This window comes from Anser anser (genome assembly GCF_964211835.1).
Source record: "Anser anser genome assembly, chromosome: Z".
Classification (NCBI taxonomy): domain Eukaryota; kingdom Metazoa; phylum Chordata; class Aves; order Anseriformes; family Anatidae; genus Anser; species Anser anser.
Genome location: NC_139723.1, coordinates 7,718,272 through 7,742,149, shown reverse-complemented (window position 1 = coordinate 7,742,149; position 23,878 = coordinate 7,718,272). Strand labels below are relative to the sequence as shown.

At 37.8% G+C, this 23,878-nt stretch overlaps 1 protein-coding gene and 1 long non-coding RNA gene across 6 annotated transcripts in view; one reads left to right on the top strand and one right to left on the bottom strand.

Annotated features, from left to right (window-relative positions):
• The window catches only part of XRCC4 (X-ray repair cross complementing 4), a 188,917-nt gene that overhangs the window by 96,776 nt on the left and 68,263 nt on the right, over positions 1–23,878 (top strand). The window lies entirely within an intron of this gene.
• LOC310889702 overlaps positions 7,708–23,878 on the bottom strand; it is a 51,298-nt gene continuing 35,127 nt past the window's right edge. Inside the window, exons 2-3 of the long non-coding RNA XR_014576718.1 lie at positions 11,691–11,844; positions 7,708–10,028 (exon numbers count right to left, since the gene is read on the bottom strand). This is a non-coding gene — a long non-coding RNA (uncharacterized lncRNA). The remainder of the gene's footprint in view (positions 10,029–11,690; positions 11,845–23,878) is intronic.

Below are 23,878 nucleotides of genomic sequence, written 5' to 3'. Positions count from 1 at the left end.
GTGTAACTTGACCATCTACCAGACAGCACTAATTCAGCAGGATCCTTGTTTTGTTTTCTCCATGAACTACAGAAGACCTATTTCAACACCCATTTGGTGACATCAGTTGTGAAACCAGAGCATTAGTGGTGCTGGAGCAGCGCCACTAACACTGTAGCTCTGTTTCATCCTCCTTCAATAAATAGTTAAAGAACAACTGCTTATCAGGTAAACGGGAAACTTTAGATGAGTTGATCTTGGTTTTATCAGTATCAGCTCATTGAGAATTATCCTTTCATCAAAGGGAAGTATTGGTTTTTGAGAAAAAACAGCACTTGCAGGGGTACTGATAGCCAGTTTCTATAACCCTTGACATTTGGATAAAAGCCCTTATCTTCATCTATTGAATAGACTGTGTGTCAGTGGCCTGGATGATCCTTACTCTTGCAGGCCTGAGAATCTTGAGAATCTTGTGTTCAGCAAGCAGCACCTTCAAGCTAAGTTTACTGGCATGACTTGAAACCTGTAGCTCTATGCACATTTTAAAACAACTCTTCTCACTTTAATACTTTGTAGGTTGTCTTCACATGTGTTGTGCTTCATGTGTGTTTTGTCATGACTGGCAATGACTTAAGCAATCAAATTTTTCCACTGCTTTATACCCATATTTATTTTATGCACAATAACGAGCTTCTACTTCTGAATTTTGAATGTTGATGTCTCTCTGACAAAATACTGGAGCGACATTTTATCTGGCTACCTGTGTAACATTCTCTTAATTACTTCTATCTGTATTACAATGTCTCATTTGAGCAAGTGGTCTCTCTTGATTAAAAGCTGAGTTGCTCAAGATTGCACAATAATCTATGGCTATTACATTGATTTATTACTTTTCTAGGTTAAAGTATGCATCTTTATTTTTAACTTGATTTTTTCTCAACCAAACTTCACACTCTGGGCCTGGTAGGTCTCTGCAAGATTGAAGAGTTGGCTTCCCTGATTGGGTACGCTTCCTGTGGGTCATTTTTTTATCTTAAAACACCATGGACATTTGACTGGAAACTTAACTCACAACTACAGAAAATTAAAAATATGCATACATAAGAATAGAAATAGAATGTAAAATAACAACAGAAAAGGATATTTTTTTTCTTTTACGTCCTCTAAAAAGTTTTTGAGTAAGAAGAAGGAAACCCCTTCACTCAGTGGGCTAAAACTTGCAAATGTACTACTTGTCTCAATTTGCTGTCTGCTTTTTTTTTTTTTTTCCTTCTTTTCTCTTCCAACCTGATTGTTAAACTAGGTAATTTTTACTGTTTATGTCCATCTCAAGTGATAGGTTCTGTCACAAAATCACTTCCCTGTTTGTCCTTTAGCTTTTATTCTCAAAGTAGCACATAGATCAATAGATGTTGAGGGTGATGTTGTGTAAGGATATAACTTGTATTAGGAAAAGTTGTTTTAATTAATAGAAACTCTAAGTGGTAAATAAATTCACAAAAATAGTTTGACATGTTGCCAGGTTTGTGGGACAGCAACGTTTCTGAGTGTCGTACTCAAAGCTGAGAAGCTCCTTTTCATCTGTGTGAAGAAAGGTTCTCCTGCAGGACAGTTTTCTTCAGTTTGCATAACAATACATACACTGCATACACAAGTTTCATGTAAAATATTAGGCATTTGTGAAAACTGAGTGGGAAAGGAAAAAATGGCTTTAAAATAATTCAGAGACAAGAGACAAATTAAGTATATAATTATATAATGCAGGTGGTTGGCTATATTCTGCTTGTTTTCAAAGATTAACCCAAGCTTGTTGATTTATGGTTCTTTATGTAAAACAGGTGAAATGATCCCTTAGAGAAGATATTATTTAAAATTCTTGTGTTCAAGGTGATCAAAACACACTCTGAAAGACAGCTTATTCATGTGTGACCTGATGGAGGGAAGAGGTGTTTTCAAAACTGAAGCTGTCCGCAGCATCTTAATATTTTTTTTGACTTACTGTATAAATTAAGGGGAACAAAAGATATGATTACAAATCAAAAGTATGATGAACTTTATTATAAATTAGGTGGAGACTTGAACCTAACATATCTGCAACAGAGAGAGAGTGCATTTCCTCATGTTTACAGATTCCTCCCTTTACATAGTTATTTATATGCTCAATTTAATTTACTCTAGTAAGACACACAGGATGCCACCCCCCATAAATAGCCAAATGTCAATTCATGAGATTCAACACTTTGCATATGTGAAGACAGGTGCAAAAGAAAAAAAAAAGGATTATTTTGCACTATGTATTCTAAAACAGGATTACTTTTTCTGTAATGAGATTAAATCTCTCTTAGTTACATGTTCAGATAAAATGATGATATAGGTTTATGCATTCTGAACTTTTCTTAATAAAGGATAAATTTAAATAAAGACATGATCAGAGAGATAGATTAGTCTTTCTGCACTTCTCATCCCCAATTCACAAGTCTTAAATAGTGACAGCTTTTCTGTTATTCCTGTAAGACAGCAGTTAGTAGGTGTGATCTTGATCACCTGGGACTAATCATCATATTGAAATCACTGGGCCTTCCTTTGTATTCCTCACAAATTTAAGCCTTTCAAATAAGGTATCCCTGGAGTCAAGATGCTAACCTTTTCTTCCTTTGTACCTTATAAAAATATCATTAACAGCTCATTTATAACTCATGTTCATTACCAATTCTGTCAGCATATAAAAAGGCACACTATTACTCTCCACAGAAAGAAAGTTTGGACGCTCAGTGAGCTGCTCAATATTCATTCTTCTAGATATGCACACATTTGGATAGATTTGTGTAGATTACTAGTAAACCTGCTGCTACTGCATGAATCCCTTATACATGACAGAAAAATACTGGTTTGAATTCACCTTGCTGCTATCAGAGGTTTGAATTCACCTTGCTGCAAATCAGCTTGCTGCAAATCAGAGGAGCATTTTGTGTAATTTTTAAACCTACCATCATCTTCCCTTCTTTTTTTTCCTCATCTTCCTCTCACCACGCACATTCTTTTGTTTACAGCCTTGTCATTAATTAACCCATTCCCAACAGTAAATTCATGTTTGTTTCTGTAAGGATCCTATTTGTTTCAAGGGGGAAAACTGTCAAGAGCTGTAGGAGAGCACTTCGCAGCAGTGCTCTTGCTGCTATGCCCAGTTCTGTTCGAGCAGTGGAGACTTTTGATCTGCCAGGTCTGTTTACCTGGCTGAACTATGTTTTCTGCTTATACAGGGCAGTCTCTAGATTTCCATCTGCTAATCCTGCAAGCCGCAGCTATCTCCAGTTCAATACAGCAAAAGCTGTGCTTGTTTGGGCTCTAGCTATATTGTGAGCTGCTGTCTCAGTCAGAAAAAAATGGTTCTTTAATCTATAGCCATGAGCTGAATTCTCACAAGGATACTCATTACTTAGGTTCCTGGGAGAGAAGGGTCAGGTCATGAGTATCTGATTGCCAGCAATTTCCTGAAGACCTTTCCTGGGAAACCTATGAGGCAGGCTATCGAAAGGTTTTAGAGTATGAGTTCAGAAACACCATGTGAAGCAGAGTAGTTAACCTATTTTGTAACCTCTGGTGTTTCCTGCATAAGGGTGGTACAAGGATTCTGGTACTCTCAGTTGCTTAATGTTATTTTAATTTTGTTCCATCACTTTCATGTTATTATGTGAATGCACCTTGTTTGCTGAAGACATTAAAGTAATTTAAAAGAAAATATACAAAAATTTACATGCAAAATAAAGTATTTTCCCTACTTTATCATAGTTTACCTCATTACACCATTTACAAATATTAACTTTAGTTACACAGAAGACTTGGTCTGTGTTAGGAACAGCATCGTTAACTACATGGTTCACTAGTAGTTCATTCACTCCTGCTTAAAGCATCAAAACATTTTTTTTTTCCAATCTTTTGACTTAAACAAGACTTTCAGAATTTTATGGGCTTGAAAACTTTATTGTCTTTTTATTTTTACCTTTAAGATGTTAGGAGAGAATGCACGCTATACAACCTCTTATTCACTTCCCTGAAGTTCCAGGCCAGGAGACATGGAAGGAGTATGTTTCACAGCAGAAAAGAGAAGATTTTGGCCACCTCTTTGAGAAGAGAGACAGTGGCTTCTTGCATCAGTGTATGCCAAAGGAAATGTTAATGAAGCACAGATATGCATTCATATTTGAAAACATATATAGGGTAAATTTCATGACAGAAAATCTAATTACAAGAGTTTGTGCAGTAAGAAGGAGAGTTCAAAGGGGAGAACCCCACAGGTGGCCTTGGAAAATCTCACTAGAATGTTGTTTTTCCAAGGCAGTTGCATTTTGTGAACCGTTGAATGTCTTTTTTTAAATAGGACATTTGTCCTTAGCTTCCAATGATTTCTGGTTTTATAAATGTAAAATTTTTCATTTTTTTTTCTAGGGATTTTCAGAAACACCACATCAATATGGGAAAGAAACAATGGGTGTATGTTAAAAACAGGATGCTTACTACAGGATACAGGATATGTTGGCCCATTTCTTTTAAAAATGTACCTCTAAATCCACAAAAATAGAACTGTGTGTAGGTCTGCAATACCTGTGTTTATTACCTGACTGCTATTGTTGGGGTGTAATTGCAACACAACAGTTCATTTTATGTGTAGGCACCGTGCTAAACAAAGCTCAGCAAAGAGGGCTTTCATTTGACAAAATCACCTGCCTAACTGTTTGCCATGAAACATTGCTTGTTTTAGTTGCCTGGCATCAGCTTTCATCTCTATTCAAAGATGAATCTCCATCCACAGTTTATTCAAACACTGCTCCTTCGTTCAAATTAGCATTAAAAGCATTCCATTCATCACTTGCTCCTTGGCGAAGGTCTGTCACTTACTCACAGTTTGCTTTAACCAAGACCGATTGTAGGCGGTCTGAAAACGTAGTTCCCTAATTTCCTCGTTTGACAACAGCAAATCTGAATCACAGTTGCCAGTGCTTGCTTGTTTTAGACTGTGTAGCCAGGTGTGCTTAATAAACTTCCCTACAAAACAGGGCTACGTGTTTGTGCGGCAGCTCGGTGAGAAATGACCCTTTATGCAGGAGGTCAAAAACATGTTGATGTTTGTCCTCCAGTTGAAGCTGCTTGTAAATTGCTTCTGATTTGAATTTGGTTCAATTCAGCAAAAAGGTCAGCTCAAATGTTGTCAGATACCTTGATTTTAAAGGGAAAATTCTCAGTGGTATATGGTAGCCCTATTCCTTAAAATAAATTCATACTGTTAACGGGTGTCATGGGGATACAGCACCCAACTTAACTTGAGGACTCTGGCTGAATGGTTACAACCAGATACTCAGGTAACCATGGCGTGGTTTATTAGTGACTTAACACTGGCTAAGACTCTTGTCTTCAGTTTGTTAGAGCGGCATCTAAGAGCTAAGGGGTGGATTTTCAAGAATATTACTGAAATGGTTTACCCTGGAATGTTTGTAGTATGCAGCTGTGAAGCTGGTATACCTCACAAGCAGAGGAGAAACATAACTGAAGAGTATCCTCCATGCAAGAAAGTGAAAAGGTTTGGGTATAGGTAGAGGAGGAAGAAGGAAAAAGAAATGATTGATTTTTGAGAAAATGGCACAGAAACAGAAATGTCTTTGCTGATCTAATTGAATGCCTTTGCTGTTGATTTACTGGCAGCAGAAGAGTGCTGGATATAGCAGGCAAATGTTTGCTTAACTTTTTGGTAATTTTGGTTTGTTGAAATACAGTCACTTTGGATGAATATACCTAGAGTTTCTTTTGTACTGGACTTGGTGATAACTATGATAGCATCTTCAATAGCATCTTCAGTCACAAGTTTGCCAAGCTGGTGAAGAGGGCTTTAAACTAGAGTTGCCAGTGGAGGGGAACCTCAATCCATCCCACGCCTCCCAGTGTCAGTGATAGATGTCCAGAGCCTGCAGAAGGGCTGCAGGTCAGCAGGCAGGCAACTGAAGAGTAGCACAAAGGAATTCCAGCCACTCCAGCTAGTAAGTCACCTTCATCAGGGCCCCAATGTAAATGTCTCTATGCTAATGCACATAGCATGGGGAATAAACAAGAGATGTTAGAAATGCTTGCTTGTCTGCAGGGCCACAGCCTCATTGGCATTATGGAGACATCGTGAGATGACTCCCATGACTGGGAGGTTGGATGAACAAGGAGCTCCTGGCCAAATTCAATCAGAAAAAGGCCTACAGAGGGTGGAAGCAAGGACAGTTAGCCTGGGAACAATACAGAGACATTGTCTGAGCAGCCAGGGATCAGGTTAGGAAAGCTAAAGCTCTGTTAGAATTAAATCTGGCCGGGGCATCAGGGGCAAAAAGAAAGGTTCCGGTAGCTACATCACTGATAAAAGGAAGACTAGGGAAACTGTGGACCTTCTCCAAAAGTATGTGGGAGACCTGGTCACCTGGGATATAGAGAAGGCTGAGGTATTCAATGGCTTTTTTGCCTCAGCCTTCACTGGCAAGAGCTCTAGTCACATAGCCTTGGCCCCATAAGGCAAAGACAGGGAGTGGGTGAATGATGAACTGCCCCCTGTAGGAGAAGATCATGTTTGAGACCATCTAAGGAGTCTCAAGGTGCACAGGTCCATGGGGCCTGATGAGATATATATCCATAGGTCCTGAGGGAACTGACACATGTAGTTGCTAAGCCACTATTCATCACATTTGAGAAGACATGGCAGTCTGCTGAACTGGAAGAGGGGAAACACAACCCCCATTTTTAAAAAGTGGAAAAAGACACAGAGAACTACAGGCCAGTCAGTCTCATCTCTATGCCCAGCAGATCCTCCTGGAAGCCATGCTAAGGAAAATGGAAAATAAGGAGGTGATTGGTGACAGCCAACATGGCTTCGCTAAGGGTAGATCATGCCTGACAAATCTGGTGGCCTTCTATGATGGGAGTACGGAACTGGGGATAGAGGAAGAGCTACCTGGACTTGTGCAAATCATTTGACATTGTCCTCCATTGTATCCTTGTCTCATAGTTGGAGAGACATGGATTTGATGGGATTGTTCAGCCTGGAGAAGAGAAGGCTCTGGGGAGCCCTCACAGCAGCCTTCCAGTGCCTAAAGAGGGCTACAGGAAAGCTGGGGAGGGACTCTGTGTTAGGGGGTGTAGGGATAGGGCAAGGGGGAATGGCTTTAAACTAAAAGAGGGTTGGTTTAGATTAGATATAAGGAAGAAATTCTGTACTGTGAGGGTGGTGAGGCACTGGACCAGGCTGCCCAGAGAAGCTGTGGATGCCCCATCCCTGGAGGTGTTCAAGGACAGGCTGGATGGGGCTTTGGGCAGCCTGGTCTGGTGGGAGGTGTCCCTGCCCATGGCAGGGGGCTGGAACCAGATGATCTTTAAGGTCCCTTCCAACCCAAACCATTCTATGATTTGAATGGTTTTGAACCTATGTATTTGAATGCATTTGAACCTATGTAGAAACACAACTTACACCCAGTGGCAGAGTAGGTAGGCTTCTGGTGTTGAATTTTGTAATAGATTAGAAAGCTGGGAATTTTTTGATAGATGTAAAATGTGGATGGATTTTAGATTAAGTGACTTTTCAATCATTTTAGTGTGCTTACTGTGTTTCGTTTTCATATGAAGTGCCTTATTTTCTTTTTACTTCTTTTTTAATGCCCCTCATGTTTAAAAAACATCATACAACAGGAGAAATTCAGGGACTTGTTTTGCCAGGTGTTTGTCAGCAGTGAAAGTATTAACAAGTCACTAAACAAGTTGTCCCCCATTCCATCCCTCCCCCCACCCAGACAGAGGAGAAAATTAAATACACATCATCTCCAGTAGCCCAGGAGGGATAAGCTCCTATTGTGCACTTAGCTTTTGCAGATGAAGCTTTTCATGCAAGACTTTTTTATCTTTTCCTCAAAGGAGAGAATAGAGAGCTGTTTTCTTTCTGGAATTTCTAGTTTATATTGCAAGAAACACACAAGGATTTTAGCTTTTAGGGAGATGTGTAAAGAGCTTCTGGCCACCAAGAAGTTGATAAAGATTTTTGGCAATTGTGACATGAATACATCTGCCTGTTCTCTGTGATCTGAGATAGAGGTGAGTTATAAATGATGGAAATGTGACCTTACTTTTCTCACCTGCCTGCATCAAAACTGATTTTTTGAGAGTGAAATGAAAGGTGCTGCTGCACAGCTAACCATTACGCTGAGCAGCTGACTTCAGCCAGTGCAGGTTGATGGCATCGCTGCAACAGACCAGGGGGGAAATTGGATCTCTCTTGAGAGTTCTGTCATGGGGGGTGTCTCTTGTCTGTGAAATGTAACAGGAATTACAAGATTCTTACTGGAAAAATGCTAAGGGCTTTCAAGATTTCCTTAAAATATTTAGACCATGAGATTGATGTCAGCCATTTTCATAAAGCATCCACGAGGTCAAAACTGTAACCAGCCTTCTGTTTGTGCACTTGTGCTAGTGAATTATATTATGTTGTAGGCTACTGAACAGCTCTGTTCTGTTTATTTTTTACTTGGTTACAGCGCTTCATTTAAGAAATGCCTAGTGAAAGAAAACTCTTTCTAGACATGTGAGCATCAAATAGATATTTAAATACATGAGTCCTTCCTGACTGGCTTTGTGGCATAATTAAATTTTGATAACCTAGTAAAATAAGAGGTGGAAATCATGTCTTACTTTGGAAGTAACCATTGATCCCATTGAATCCCGAGAGGAGGAAGGTCTTGTCCACCTTATGCTGGATCTTCGGGGAGGTGGCTATAAAGCCTTGGAGAGCTCAGGAGAGGAGTTGATTTATTGCTTCCCTGCTTAGACCCCAAGACAAGATAACTAATGACAGAAAGAAACAGTCACCCCACAGTAGGTAGTATATCAACACTCAGTGTATGCCGTGCTTGTGGGGTTTGACTGATGTTTAGGGGATTAAAGTTACTTTTACCTACAAAGTAAGACCAGCTCTGTGAGTGTTCCTGTGTTCTTTGAAGTGGCATTAAAATTAAAGAGCTACACTGAGCATCCAGATAAGCGGGCACTTTCAGAAGATGTGTATATTTTATGGTTGAAGTATTTTGCTTTAAATAGTTTTCTAAAGCTGAAGCCACAGTAGGGCCATATCCCTGGCCTACTGAGGAGAATATTCTCTGCATAAACAATGCAAAGTTAGGATAAAGTAACTAGCCTGTAAATTCCCCCAGGCAGCAAACTGTCTGCCAGCAAGGCAGTGTTCGGCTGGGCACGGGGCAGACAGCACTGCTTGGGGAGAAGGGCCTTGGCAGAAGAGGGGGAGAACTCACAGATCCCTGTCTCGTCCTGACAGCAGGCAAGGTAAGAAGCTCATGGTACAGGTTGGGGATGCTCTTTTGTGGCTCTTATTTGAGCTTGAATGACGGCAGCCTGGCTGTTTCACGACTTGCTGCTCCATCTTTCTGCAGCAAGTAGCTGTAGGAGCAAAGGACAGATGAATTGTTTTATTTTCTTTTGACAAAGTGGGATGTCAGATGGGGAAAAGTGGCATCCCTTTTAGGAGAGTGTAAACTATATCCCACTTCATTCTCTACTCTTTAGCATGGCTTCCTAAAATACTATAGCGTTGTAGAAAAGTGAAATCTCATTTGCTAACAGTAGCCAGTGGTTCGGTCAGTCTTGGCCCTTTATCTTTGTGAGAGCATTTTAACCCTGACCTGTGTCATATATCTGCATCCAGTGTCTGGGATAGGAAACCAGATAGTATAAGAAAAAACAAACCCTTCCTTCCAACAGTCTGTTGTGTCACAGTTGGGCTGCCTGTGCCTCCTGGTTACTCAGGCTGACTTTATTCCGCTGCTGTTGCCATTTGGAAATGCACTGCCAGTTTCCTTTGTGGTAGCATTTCAGAATTGCCCTTGTTGCAACTGAATCTGAGAACCTTTACCATTCCTGTCTGTGAGAAAGCAGCATTTTGAACTGCCGAGCACACGTGGTGATTTATGGTAGGGAAGATCCTGAACACAGTTTCTGGATGTCTTTATTTTCCGTAGATATCCCTGGAAAGTGAGATCAACACAGTTCTTGTTAGTAGTAGAAGACAGTTTTAGAGAAAAGAACAGGTGTTTTTGTAGTAAAGGCAGTAAATCACCAAGGTACATAATATTCCCTTTTAGTACCACCAAAAGAAGAGGCTCTAAAATGGCTGCCTTGATATGCAGCCATGCAGGCTAGCAGCAGCCCAGGGAGCAGCTAGCTGCACGAGCTGGGACCTCAGCAGCATGAATGTCCTCTTCAACTCATCTGGCTACGCAGCTCTGTTTGACTTTTTCAGCATTGGGAATGATTATTGTGTGAAATGAAATTTCATATTCCGGGGCAGGTGAGTTGGGTAATCATATTAAAACTGTATGTTTGACAGAATAGTCAGGGTGATTTTTTTCCTTGTTAATTCAGAGCTTGTGGGGGAAAAGAGGAATCCACTGTAAACCTTCTGGTATATATGTGTGTATATATATATACATATATATATATATAATATATATATAATTCCTATGTATAGCCTTTACTAGAACGAAAGGTCAAGAAGGATTGCAGGTGTTTCTCAGGTAGTCATATTATTCAGCTGCCTTTTCAGGAAATACAATTTTAAATGACAGTGTTCATGTGCAGCATGCAATTAGTCTTTTGCTTTGTTTTGTGTATTTCTAGCAAACTATCCCAGAATAATACTCTGAATTCTTAATTGGTGTAATTCATTATAGATCCATTAACTTCCAGAGGGGCTACTCTGGTTTATTGTGGCTCAGTTTCTGGCCAGAGTGTGCAATTCTGAATATGTAATAAAAGTATTAGTCATCTTAACAGCTGTTATTCACATTAGTATTTTGTACTCAGTCCTGGATGTTTTAATGTGTTTTTTTTTTTGTTGTTGTTGATCAACAAAGAGAGCGTTGTGCAAAAAAGGGTATGCACGGGCAAGGATTAGATTAATCTTCTTCTGCTTTTAAACTTTATTCTGATGTATTTGCTCGTACACACAGCATTCTAATACTCCATGAGTAGTCTAATCAAAGCTGATTATCTGGAAGGATGGCTGCCAAAATAACAATCAGAACCAGTGAGTGTGGGACTGAGAACATCACTGTGAAGTTGGTTAAACTTGAGCAGACAGCAAAATAAAAAGATTTTTAAATGTCTGATTTTGAACAGGGTGTGATTTTTTTTTCCAAGTCAACTAGCAGTATAATAATGATTAATCCATTCCATTTAAAGAAAATTATAGGTTCTCAAACATCTTTTAGATAAGTGTTATGATGAATGGAAATAATATTAGTTAAAGGCAAAAAGTCTAATGCTAAATAATATCAATACTATTATTTCTAAGGATCAAGCTGCCAAATGATACAGTATTCATATGATAGCTGGAGTAGTCATAAGATATAGCCTGCAATGTGAGAAAATATGATATCTAAGATTTCTGTATGAAATATAGAAAATCTTTTCCATTTGGGAATAGACTAAAATCAAACGACACAATAATTTTCTGCATATAGGACCTTTTTATGGCTTCCTGTCTTCCCACACATAAGGTAGTGACACAATTTTACTGTTCATAAACCTCATTTTCTACATCTTTCTAGCTTGAAACACATTTTTTTTTCTCTCTCTCTTTTCTTTTTTTCTTTTTTTTTCCCAGAAAATTCATTTTAAAATCATACCTGCTTTCTAACATCTTCAGCAAATTTTGCTAGAAATGGCCCACCAACGTTCTTTCTTGGAAAACATCAGATTTTCATAGTGTTTCATTACTAGAGTTTAATGTGTGTTTTATATCATGGTGATTGGTCCCTTCATTCCATGTGCAGCAAAGTGCTAAAGGAAAAAGAAAACTCTCTTCAGTCTGGATCAGTCTGTTAATTTAAATTGTCTGCTGTTTCTAGCATTCCGATTTATTTTTTTCTTAATCTCAAGCAAGCATATAGGTCATTTATGTCTTTAAAAAGCAGGCTTAGGAACCAGTGGTTAAGTAGAAGTATGTAATCTGCCATTACCATTTTCTGAATTCATATTTGGATGCTTTTGCACATATCTTTTAAGATAAACGTTGCTATGCTGCCTTTTCTTCACTTCTTTTATTTCATGGATGATCAAAGTTATTTTTTTTTTGCCACAAATGAAATAATTAATCTGCTTGCACCTACACTGTAAGACCTGCACACATTTTCCTGTTTGTTTTTCTTTTCTTTTTTTTTTTTTTTTCCCTGTGTAAAGGAGGTTTATTTGGCCCCCATCATTCACTGATCTTCTGAATTGTTATTCTGATAACCTCCGTGTTGTATTAGGGAAAGGATTGTGTATGTAAATCTTTTGTATTTAAATCCTATTTTCTCCAAGCTCTCTTTAGTTATGGAGAGGCTATATTACTTTTCCTAATGAAACCACCTTATCATTGCAGTGGCTGTTGTTATGGAGGAATGTGAGGAAGTATTCGAATCTCCATAGAGCTTTAATAATTTAAATAAATTTTTGGTAGCAAAAATGCATGAAAATTTCCTAATGTAATGAAATTGCAATATATTCAATATGGAAGAATATTTTCTGCTTTTATATGGATTTGTTGAGCTTTCTAAATTACTAAGGAACAATGAATTATTCCTGTATGTGGATATCCCCATTTATTTTAGAGTCACTGCTTACTGAGGGAGGAGCAGGGGAATTGAATGAAGCTTTGCCATACAAGCTCTTTTTTGCCCTTAAGTAATATCTCAGGTTGCTGCATACTGCAAAAGTCTAGTCTGAATATCAGAATGGCTTAGTAGTAAGATTCTTTATCAGAAGAAACTAGTGTGCTTCCTAGGCTTGAACATATGTTGTTGCCTGTTATCAAGTGGGTTTGGTGATTTAGGTAATCAACAACCTGTTATTTCCATTTTAATAAGCATTTTGCATGGTGCCTCTTGGCCCTCCCGACTGGTGGGGATTTGGCTGGGGAAGGATACATGGAACATTAGCACAGCTCAGGGCATGATCCCTTTTTTTTTCTGACTGCCGAGTGGAGTTTTTGCCATATGGAAAGACCATCCCAGAGTTAGTGGATTCCAGGGGAACAAAGCCAGCTCTTTATAGTGAGTCTGGCTGTGACTCTTACCATCACACCACACAATCACTTTATCTTGCATCCTGGCTGTGTATCTCAGATGTTTGACCAACTCAGGACCAGGCTATTTGTCATAGACTTCTGCCATTCATTTTCACCATTGCCCTGCAAAGCTTCCCTGAATATCTTTCAGCTTGTCAACAAGAACGTGTTTCATCGACAATTTCATGAAGTAGGTTAAAGCCCTGAAGATGAGCTCCCTTTTAACTACATCTTCAGCTGTGGTCTGTTAGTGGTGACCTTTGCACACATGAACAACTCAGCCAGATCAGTAGAGCTCTGCAGATGTCCAGAGAGCAGATAAAGAAAAACAGCCGGGTCAGAATGTAAACATGAGCCTTCAGTCCAATAATAAGTTTTATGATCCATTCATGGTGAATAATAAATGATTAATAAAATTTAAGGTTGTGCTATGTATGTGTCTTACAGAGTTTTAAGTGTTTAAAAGTTTCTAAATATAAATAAAAGTCGTGATTGACTAGACCAGACTCCTTGTTCTGGTTAAGGCATTTTAATTGATAATTTTTTGTTAGTCATTTATTAATGTCTTTATAAATTATCAGATTCCAAGTGCAATACTCAGTAATTGTTATAATAAATATTAATGTATTGCTGCTTCCGAAGTACTTATTGAGGTCTTTACATTTCTTTAAATATATTCTCAGAACCTCTTAGAGGAGCCAAAATTACCTGTAGCATTTTCCACAGTAAAATTATCCTGTGATGTTGATTGAAACTGTGCCAGTGCATCTGCCATAAAAACATTAATGTCATGTCTGACTGAGACACATGCACCTTCTATGTTCATCATTTCTGAATCCATTATAAGACCTTAATGGCAGCTGTATATAAAGACATGCCATAATGACATCTTAAATGCTGTCTTTAAATTCACAGCATGAAAAGCCTTTTAGAAACACTGTGTATGAAAAAAACAGCTAGCTAACAGCAATTTCTGGGTAATATTCCTGGTATGTCTTTGATTTAGTGGAGGTTTTATATTAATTTCAATAGAAATAAATGGTTCCAGAAATCTAATGGTGTAAATAGAACTTTGTTCCTGGTGAATGACGCTTGAGACATTAGGTCAGCTTGCTTGTTTCCCAGCAAACGTTAGATAATGCGTGCCAGAGTTTGGAAGTATATCTGCTGGTTGTACAAGAATAAAAAATATATATATATACCATGAAATAAAAATCTAAAGTATCTTAAATTTGGAAAAAAAAGCTGTATACGTACAAAAAGCATAATATGAATATTCCAGAAACCCCTTCTTTAGCAAGACTATTAGGAAAAGCATCAGCTTCTCATGAAACAGTCTTTCAGAAGGAAGGCATTGGCTATCTTGTTATAATTCTGCCCAGGACCTTGTATAGTTACTTTCTGGGCAGGGGCCTTTTATTGTTCACCTCAATTCTTATTAAAGTTAGAAAAAGGATAAGGGAAAAGATGGAAAAGAAGGTACTACCAAATCATACAGACTTCACCAAAAAATTCTTGAAATTATCACTTAAATCCAGAGGATGCTGAAGCAAAGCACAGGCTTCTCCGTGAATGTCTCCTGTACTCACATCTAACTTCCAAGCATTTCACTTCCGTGTTCAAGACACTGAATACTTCAGGTAGTTTCAACTTTATAAGGTTTACTTCTTTTGTGTTTTTGTTTTGTTTTGTTTTCAAATATATGTCTAAATTAATTTTCTTAAATTCAATGTTTTATACTAATGACATGACCTTTGATCCTGGCAGTACTACTATTGGATTTGTATTAATTAGACTTAATCTTTTCAATTCCTTTATATCAACACTGATAGGTTGATTGTTATAACATATTTTCAGTTGCTGAAGAATGTTGTTGGCCATTGGATTGTCTCACCTGGCCAGTAGATCCCAAGCTTACCTGTGGTTGAGCCTTGCTTGACAAAACCAGCCATTTCCTTATGCCTACCTGCCCCAAGACTCACCATTTCCTCCTAGGAACGTTCCCTCCTAGGGACCACTCTACCAGTCTCCCTGCCCTCTCCATCAGAGCAGAGCGAAAGGGGACAATCCCCTCCCTCACCCTGCTGGCCACGCTGCTTTTGGTGCAGCCCAGGGTACGGTTGGCTTTCTGGGCTGCAGGTGGTGCAGTATCAGATGTTTTGCACAAGTACAGGTAGATAATGTCAGTTTGCTCTTCCCTTATCCATCAACCCTGTGATCAAGTAACCATTGCTTGCGGCTTACACACAAGGAACTGAGCATGGCTTTTCATCAAGGTCATTGGTAGGATCAGCAACAGATCTTGTGTCCTCCTGACTGCAGTGCAAACCCCTGCACATTGAATAACTTTTACCCATATAAATTTATTTGTAGTATGGGATGCCAGAAGATTGTGGGTGTTGGGAATAAGTAATTAAGCCTATATTCTGCTTATAGGTTCCAGGAGATTTTATCCATGTTTTGGTAACCAAGGATGACTTGAGTATCAACACATAGCCACTAACAAATATTTCCTGGGGCCTTGTTGAAATTAAATTACATTATCTACAAAGCATCTATAAGTGACTGTGATTTTTAGTTGACAAGAACATAGACAGAATGAAAATTGGAGAAACTAGAGGTAAAAGGCATGTTAGTAATTTTCTGAGTAACCAACCACCCTTGACTACTTCCAGTACTTAGTGATGCAGAACCATTGTGTGAACTGCAGCAGATGTTTTTATTTCCTTTTTGCTCAGTTAATTCTTATTCAGTGTTTTTCATCTGAGGGTGAAATTTTGAATGGTTATCCTTTATCCGATCATAAATTACATATGTTCATGTGGAAGGACAGTTTTAATGTAGCTGTCTAGGGTTCCAAGGTTAAAAACACGACTTTATGAAGAGAATAGTGCTTGTGTCACTTTTAGTGTAAGTTCTTAGACTAAGTGACTTTCAAACTCGAAATCCATCTTTTTGTCAACATCCATCTTTTCATCTTTTTTAAAACAACTCCAGCAAAAAGAAATCCATCTTTTTGTCAACAATCCATCTTTTTGTCAAACAAATAGGACCACGCATTGTTTATGTTGCTATATAAATATCATAAATAGCAAAATAGCTTCTGAACTGAGTGCAATCTTTGCATAGATTTTATAGTATTTTGTTACTAATCTGTAGTAAACTATGTGCAGACAAAGTTCCTGCTTAAACATAGATTCTTATTTTAGATTTTTCCACCTTTGGTGAACCTGAAGCAGAAATATCTATCTCCCAAAATGAAATTTAAAATATAATTGAAAAAAAATCTTAGGATAGCCTAGAAAATACCACACAATACCATTAGCAGTAGAGATAAGTAATTTATTCAATGCCAGCATCATGAAAACATACATTTTATGGAGTTATTACAGCCCCTGGCTTCCCTCGAGTTGTGCTGATTTCCTCAGAAATTGTTTAATGGTGAAAGAAATCATTCTTGTGGCATGAGAGTCTAAGCTTCATCTATTTCAAAGCACTATGGAGCAAATTCAGATGGTAATATAGGTTATGGGCTGAGTACAGCTTGCACTTCTCTGTTTTTAAGGCTACCTTCAGTACACAGTAGTAGATCTCTCTAGCTAGATGATCCCTGCAGGCTTCTCAGTGAATAAAAAATGCCGTGTGTCAAGATGATGATCTTCTAAACTAGTTTCCTTGTACGCACATGCCATAAATAGCATTACAGGTGACCATTTTACGTAAAGGTTAGCAAAGTAATCTCTTACTGATCTCAGGTCGGTAAGTAAGTAATGTAATTATCATACTTCAAACTCTTCTTTAGGACTGGCTTTCAAATGTCAGGCTCCACAGAACTAGACTGTGGGTTAGACTTAGTAACGGGTATTACCTGACATGTAGCGTAACCTCAGAGGTGATATTTGGAAGCCCAACGCTGTCAGTGCCAGGGCTGGGGTCAGCTGCATGGGCTCGGCAACATAAGCTATAGACACCAGACAGATTTATTTGGCAGCGCTGATGCCAGCACTGGGTGGAATTCCAGTCATGATGTATATGTTTTACATGCGTAATGAGAAATGACTTTGGGCTCCACTACTTCACATTGAGTTGAAGGATCACAGCCCAGAATTTTTTTCCAAAGCTTTTCTTAGCTTCATGTTTTTAATCCTTCCGTCTGTCTGTCTTGTTATTTTGTTTATTTGACCTGCATGTTGTTTCATATCTCCTGGGGACACTGTTCAGAAGCCTCCTACCTCCACCCTGGGTGGTACAGATGATCCAAGTAGGACATTCAAGGGAGTCCAGAGAATGACTCAGCAAATAGACACACCCGGGACAGTGAGCTCATCCAGACCTTTTCAGATGAACACTTTTTAAATGCTCTTCCCTGAACTTGGATGCGCTGGCATGCTAGACGACCACACATGCAACCATGGTACGCAAAAAGTAGTTTCATCAGGCAGAATTAATACAGAATTTCAAAAAGGATTCAAGGGCGAGAGATGGAAGAGGATTTCTAAAACTGCACATAATAAATGTGGACTTCCAGCGGAACACTGTAAGGCCAGAGCATGCTGTTGCTGAGCAGCCTAAGTCTCCACTTTCAGCTAGTGAAAATCCACAAGGCATCTGAGTTGCCAATATTGCCTTTGGTTCTCTCAAGCACCCAAATAAAAACAAAAAAAAAAAAGAGAAAGCAACTGTAATTGTTAGTATGTTTTATGTATTGAAATAGCAGTCTCTTATCTTTCACCACTTTATAATGGAGCGTCTTACCTATGACCCGTGTCAGGAGAGATTTGAGCACATTATGAAGCTTTCCTGTTACATTGTAAGGTGAGTACTGATACATAGGCACTGGAGACATCTTCATATGCTGCATGCAATGAGTGTTTTCAAGATCTCCGTGTTACTGATAAATCATAATCTTTGACGACACTTAAAACCAGTGACTTTCTTAGAATTATGGCATTACTAAACTACTTTTAGCAACATGCGCTATTCTGGATTATTAAAAATGAGTGTCTCATCTATTGAAGTACATATGGTCATTGAAATATCACATAACGAAGTATTTTTAAAAGAAGGGCTTCTATTAGGGATCAGGATTTTGATGATTAAAATTAAAGAGCTCCTTCACAATCTCTGCAGATTTTGTGGAAACACATTATTTTTTTCCCCTTGCATATTCTGACATATGAAAAAAGACTTTTTCATGCTTCCTGACCAAACTTGTTATTTGCTTTTCAATTTTAGCCTGATTTTTTTTTTTTGGCAATCTAGTTTAAAAACAGTATGAGCTAGTAACAGCTGAGCACCTGAGTTGTCTCAGATAAGTAAGCACTGAGAAGTAAACCATATGTCAACCAAATTTTTATTAAAACTTGAGAAAGTTTCACTGCAGGTTTGAAATAGTATTTTTTTAGCTGAAGAAGAGATTTGTATTTTGAAAACGTTTGAAAAAGTTTGACATAAGAATAGGCTTTGCAAATAGAAACATCTAGGACATAGGGCAGTTTGTCAGTGGTAATACAGTCTTGCACGGTGAAATGTAAACTTCCTTACTGAACTGAATACAATTTAGAAATTTGGTATAACTGGATCTAAACTTTTTGCTAGAGTTGTTTTAAAATGTGTCTTCATAAACACTTCCCATGGCGATATTCTTTATAAAAATAAACGTTAATAACTAACTGACAGAGAATTTATACAACTGCAGTCTTAACTGCCTTTAGGCTCCAGGGGATTATGGTACAGTATAGCCAGATTTATACAAAGAATGAAATGTAAAATAGAACCAAAAAAAAAAAGTGCTGGAGAATGGTTCTTACTATTTTTCTAAAATTGAAATAATGACATATTCCTGTTACTTTCACTAAAGCATATGCATAAACTATAAACACTGGTGTTTCATGTGGGATCTCTGGGTGATCTATAGGGATCTATTTCTTGTGAAAAATTATGGCCAAAATGTGTGTGTTATAAAGTATAATTTTAGCATAGGTAGGAGTGGTATTTCCTAAATTGCCTGTCAAAAATGAGTTAATCCTACTTTGTAGGAATTGCCTACATCAGTCAGACATATTCATTTCCATACCCATTCATTTAGGAGACTCTCTGCTGAGAATGTCAAAAAGATGCTAATTATTATCAGCTCTGGTGATCCCTTGGGAATTAGCCTTGAGATTGAGAAACCACATAATTACTGAAGTTACACTATAGTCAGGGATTAAAGTGATGAGTTCTGCTCCCTTTCTGCCTTTTTTATTTTTTATTTTTTTTTAATTTCCTGGCTTGGGCAGCAGCTGTCACGCACGGTCCTAGCTTGCTTTAGGTGGTTGGTTGGTGAGCACTTTGTCCTCTTCCAGGACAGTTTATCTGCTGCCAACGCTGTGCAAGGGCAGCAGCAGAAAGGCTGTAAACATTGTAGGTGTAGCCTGGTAGGAGCCTTGCTCCCTGTAGCAAGGGACTTAATTAAGTTAAATCATCTGCTTCATTAAAGAGAGACAGCAGAGCTTGGAAGTTCAGCCAAGTAACTTTATGGATCATGCTACCTGGATATAAACAGAATTAAAGCAGGAAATTCTGTTCCATTAACAGGGGGACTCTGAGAGGAATTTAGCAGACCTTTGGCAGCACTACTATCTGATAATCTGAACAAATTCTAATGACTGTTCATAAATCCTTACTACTCTGAAGGAGTCCTTATTACTCTACAGAAAAAGGAATCGGGTAAATTTTCATTCAGAGCAGAAATTATAACTGGCAGACTTTTGTATTGCTGTTGATAATTTTCAGGATTGGAGGTTTAAGTAAATGTCAGTCCTTTTATTGAGGATGAAGTGTCCATGTCCCTTGTAAATTTTGCCTGTTTATTCTGATCTAGGAAAAAAATATTTTATTTTTTTTTTCCTAACTTCAAATTCCTTATTGCAAGCAAAGCAAGTTCAGAGTATTAAATAAGTTTTAATTGGTGGGTCATGACAGAAATTTAAATTTTCCTTGAACCCATTTGACGTTGATGATTGGTTTTGAAATTATCATTTTATGTCCTGATAATTCAATAACATAAATCTGATAGTAGCTGGCTGTTCAAATATGTTTTTCTGTGCAGTGTTTCCTTTTCTGGAGTGACTGATTAACCTAAAATCAGTCCAGTATCATAAACAGTGGGACAAATCCCATGAGATCTATGACTGTAGGGCTCTTATTTGCAAAGGACACTTCCCATTCTAATGTAACTCAGCATGCTGAGGAGTACAAACATTCAGAGAGAAAAAATGGTTTGGTCAAGTGAAAACAAAAAAAAAAAGGTTAAGTATTTAAGACAATCAAAAACATATTTTAGGCTAATTAACAGTGAGACAGAGGAATAAACAAATGAGAAGTGTGATGTCATCTTCAACTGTAAATATTGACGCCCACATTCTGCTTTCATCCATATTACATTAAAATAGATCATTTGCAAAATGCTATTAAAATGCATGGAGCAGTTTAGCTAAGCAAGTGTAGCAGCTCTACCAGATTTTTGGGGTGACAGAAATGTATTAAATGAAGAGATCTTTTCCTACATCTTAATATATTCTCACAAGGTGGAGGGAAGTTAGGTCTGTGGCTGTGCTTGCTATATGTAAAATCCATCAATTACAATTTTTTTGTTGCTTGCACTACAGCTCTCAGGAATTCAGATGCTGAGTATATTTTATATGTGTGTGAAGTTAGGTCATTGCAGGCAAACAGATTGCTCAAATTTAGAAACTTTCTACTCAAATTTTGCTTATTTGGTTCCATCTATATGTATATGTATATTATGGCAAAACTAAGCTTTTAGTACTGGTTCTAGTCCTTTAATGAGTGTAGAGTTTGCATGGAGAAAAAGAGCTGGATTCTGTTTTCTCATGTGAGTTCCATACTGTTGTGAACAATTAGACACCTCCAAGCTGTAGAATTTTTTTTACGGGTGATGATATACAAAGAATGAAGGTTTTTGTTGTTGTTTGTTTGTTTGTTTGTTTGTTTGTTTTCCCAAATTGATAGGTGAATATGATAGATTGGAAGTATTTATTAAAGAGTTCGCTTTTGTATATCAATAAATTAATGCAGAAGTCTGGGAGATACGTTAAAACACAACTTGACTGCCTACCTTCAACCAAACTATACAAATTTATTTTAAAATGCCTGTAGTTTTCAGGAGCCATGGTGTCTACACAGCTAGGGCTTTGGCATTTCATTTACTTTTCCTTCAGGTGTGTGTCCAGATCAAGTTGCCATTCTTATGTTTTTCTGTGAGATTTTTATCACGGTATGGCAGAGCTAGACTATGCTTCATTCAACCATTTTAAGCATCTCTTTGCAACAAGCTTAGTCTCTCTTCCTGCACAAGAAATGACAGCAGGCCAAAACCAGTACTTCTAAGGATTTCATTCTAATATGATGTGCTTAGTCTTCTTTAGTGGTTTCTTAATAATGCGAAAATAGTAAAATAAATTGGAAAATATAGAAAGGTGTTCTTCACTGTGTTTTAGGACACGGCCTTGATGCCGTCAGTCGAATTAGCTGTCTGCAATGAGACGTCATTGCTCGTGGGTTCCCTGCTAAGGTTTTTCTGCATGCCAGTGGAGCTGGGCATTTCCGCAGGCAGTGCCTGGATGGCTGGAGACTGCTGCCAGCAGAGAGCGTGGAAGGGCCGGGGCCATTCTGCTTGGGTGCAAAGGGCTGTGGAGAAAGGCTCTTGGGTCTCCAGGAATAGTTCCTGGCTTCTCCTGTACCAGGGTAAAGGCATCTTCTGTTTGCAGGCCCCAGCATTAGGGGACTGTATTGATTTCATTTCACTCCTACTCTTCCAAACCAGGGAAAGATATTTTTAGTTTCCGCTATAAATTTATATCTAGGATATCCTTTTTTAGTAGAAAAGTCCCTCTGCATGTCAAATAATAGCAGTCTTCAAAATGACAATAAAAAATAAATCAAGAATTTTTATTCAAAGACTTTAATCTTCTTTGCAGAAATATTCTTTTAGCACTTAAATTATGTTTCCCTTTATTACTGTCTTGTCAATCTTGTTTTTGCAACTGTCACCTTCAGAAGGCATGCTATATATTTGGAACATTTCTTGATCAATGTTTGTTGTTTTATAGGGTTTATTGACTGGCTTTCATCATACAGCACTCTTTCCTCTATTTAAATTGCTGCATTTTTTCTCAAAGGTATGATGGTACTCCATACTGTATTATATAATTTCAAAGTAAGAAACTTAATTTAGTGAGAAGTAAAGGAACTTTACTTCCTTAAAATTGTAAAAAAATCAGACAGAATGAAAAAAAAAATCAGAATGAAAAACTCAGTTTATATTCAAGACAGTCCCCCATTATTCCAAATGCTTTTGTGTCAAGCAATGATTTTTTTTTTTTCTGAAGCTTTCTTTGGCCTTTAGTCGAGTACTGTAAATGAATCAATCCCTTAATGACATTCATTTCTGGGCAGTAGTAGTGGGTATTAGTTTAAAGTCTTATGGTGATGCAAGATATTTTAAGCTTCAAGCATATGTCATCTTTTCGTTAGAGGTTCTAACCGTAGTGATAGTTAGGCTTAAAAAAAAATCCAGCAAAAAAAGCCTATGGTGATGAACTATTATGTATGAGCCAGTCTACTGCTACTCATAAGACATTATCTACACTATCTGGCTGAGACACCTTCTTCTTGGTATGATTAAAAGAAATGTTCTCACAAAAAAAATTGTTATTTTATTGCAGAGGTTTATCATTTAGGTCTACGTTTTTTATTCCGTTTGATTTTAACAGGTCATAAGAGCAAAATTTGTTTTCATTGGGAAGATTTCATCTGAGGTGTTGGTAAAAAATTAGACCTTTCCCAGGCTGAGGTTGGGAAATAAATGCAGTATATATACTGCAACGACTAATATTTCTCTTCCATTTACCTGACATGAGCATGAGTGGGACAGCTGCAGTAGACAAACGGGATTTGTGTCTCAACATTAAGCAGTGCTGAGCATGAGCATCTCTCTACAGAGCACCATTATATATTCCACAATTAAAAGCACAGGGACATAATTTAACATCAGCAATGTGATAGTTTTATATATGCAGTTAACCTTTGGATCTACTTTTTGTCAAAACAGAGTCTGAGAGGAGAACAACAACAAGGAAAGATAAGAGCTACAATAATTAAATTACTCAAGTTTGTTGGTGTATAGTTCTTTATATGGTTCTTGACAGTGAACCATTTTATGTGTTTTAATTAAGAAGGGGCTGACTTTGGGAATTGTTTTTGGAATATACAAAACAGTAGGTATACATTAGGTATAGCAGGTATAGTTATAGTAGGTATACATTAGGTATACAGGTATACTACTCTGAATGTGCTGTCAGTAAATTGTAACTAGCAGTCACGAACATGTTTTCAACATTTAGCACTGGAAAAGTATGCATAGCTAGTTAAAGTTTAGAGTGCAGGATTAGGCTGTAACTTAACCTTTTCAGCATTTATTACAGGCAGCATACCTTGTCTGTACTGGACTTTGAAACTTGTTAAGTTTGTGCCTTGGAAATATGTCAACTAATGCCTGTTGTCACTCTACAAAGATCTGCAAGTCTATATTGTATAAGTATAGTGCATGCTGGTGGAAGCTAGGAGGTTCTGATGTTTAAGCATGTGCTTATTTGTAAGCAATAGTTGCATTGGCTCTAGGAAGACTCTGTTTGCATTTTTAATTTAGCGGTGTTCTTGGTCAGAAACAGTTTTTTAAGAAATAGCAAAAATATTTTGTGG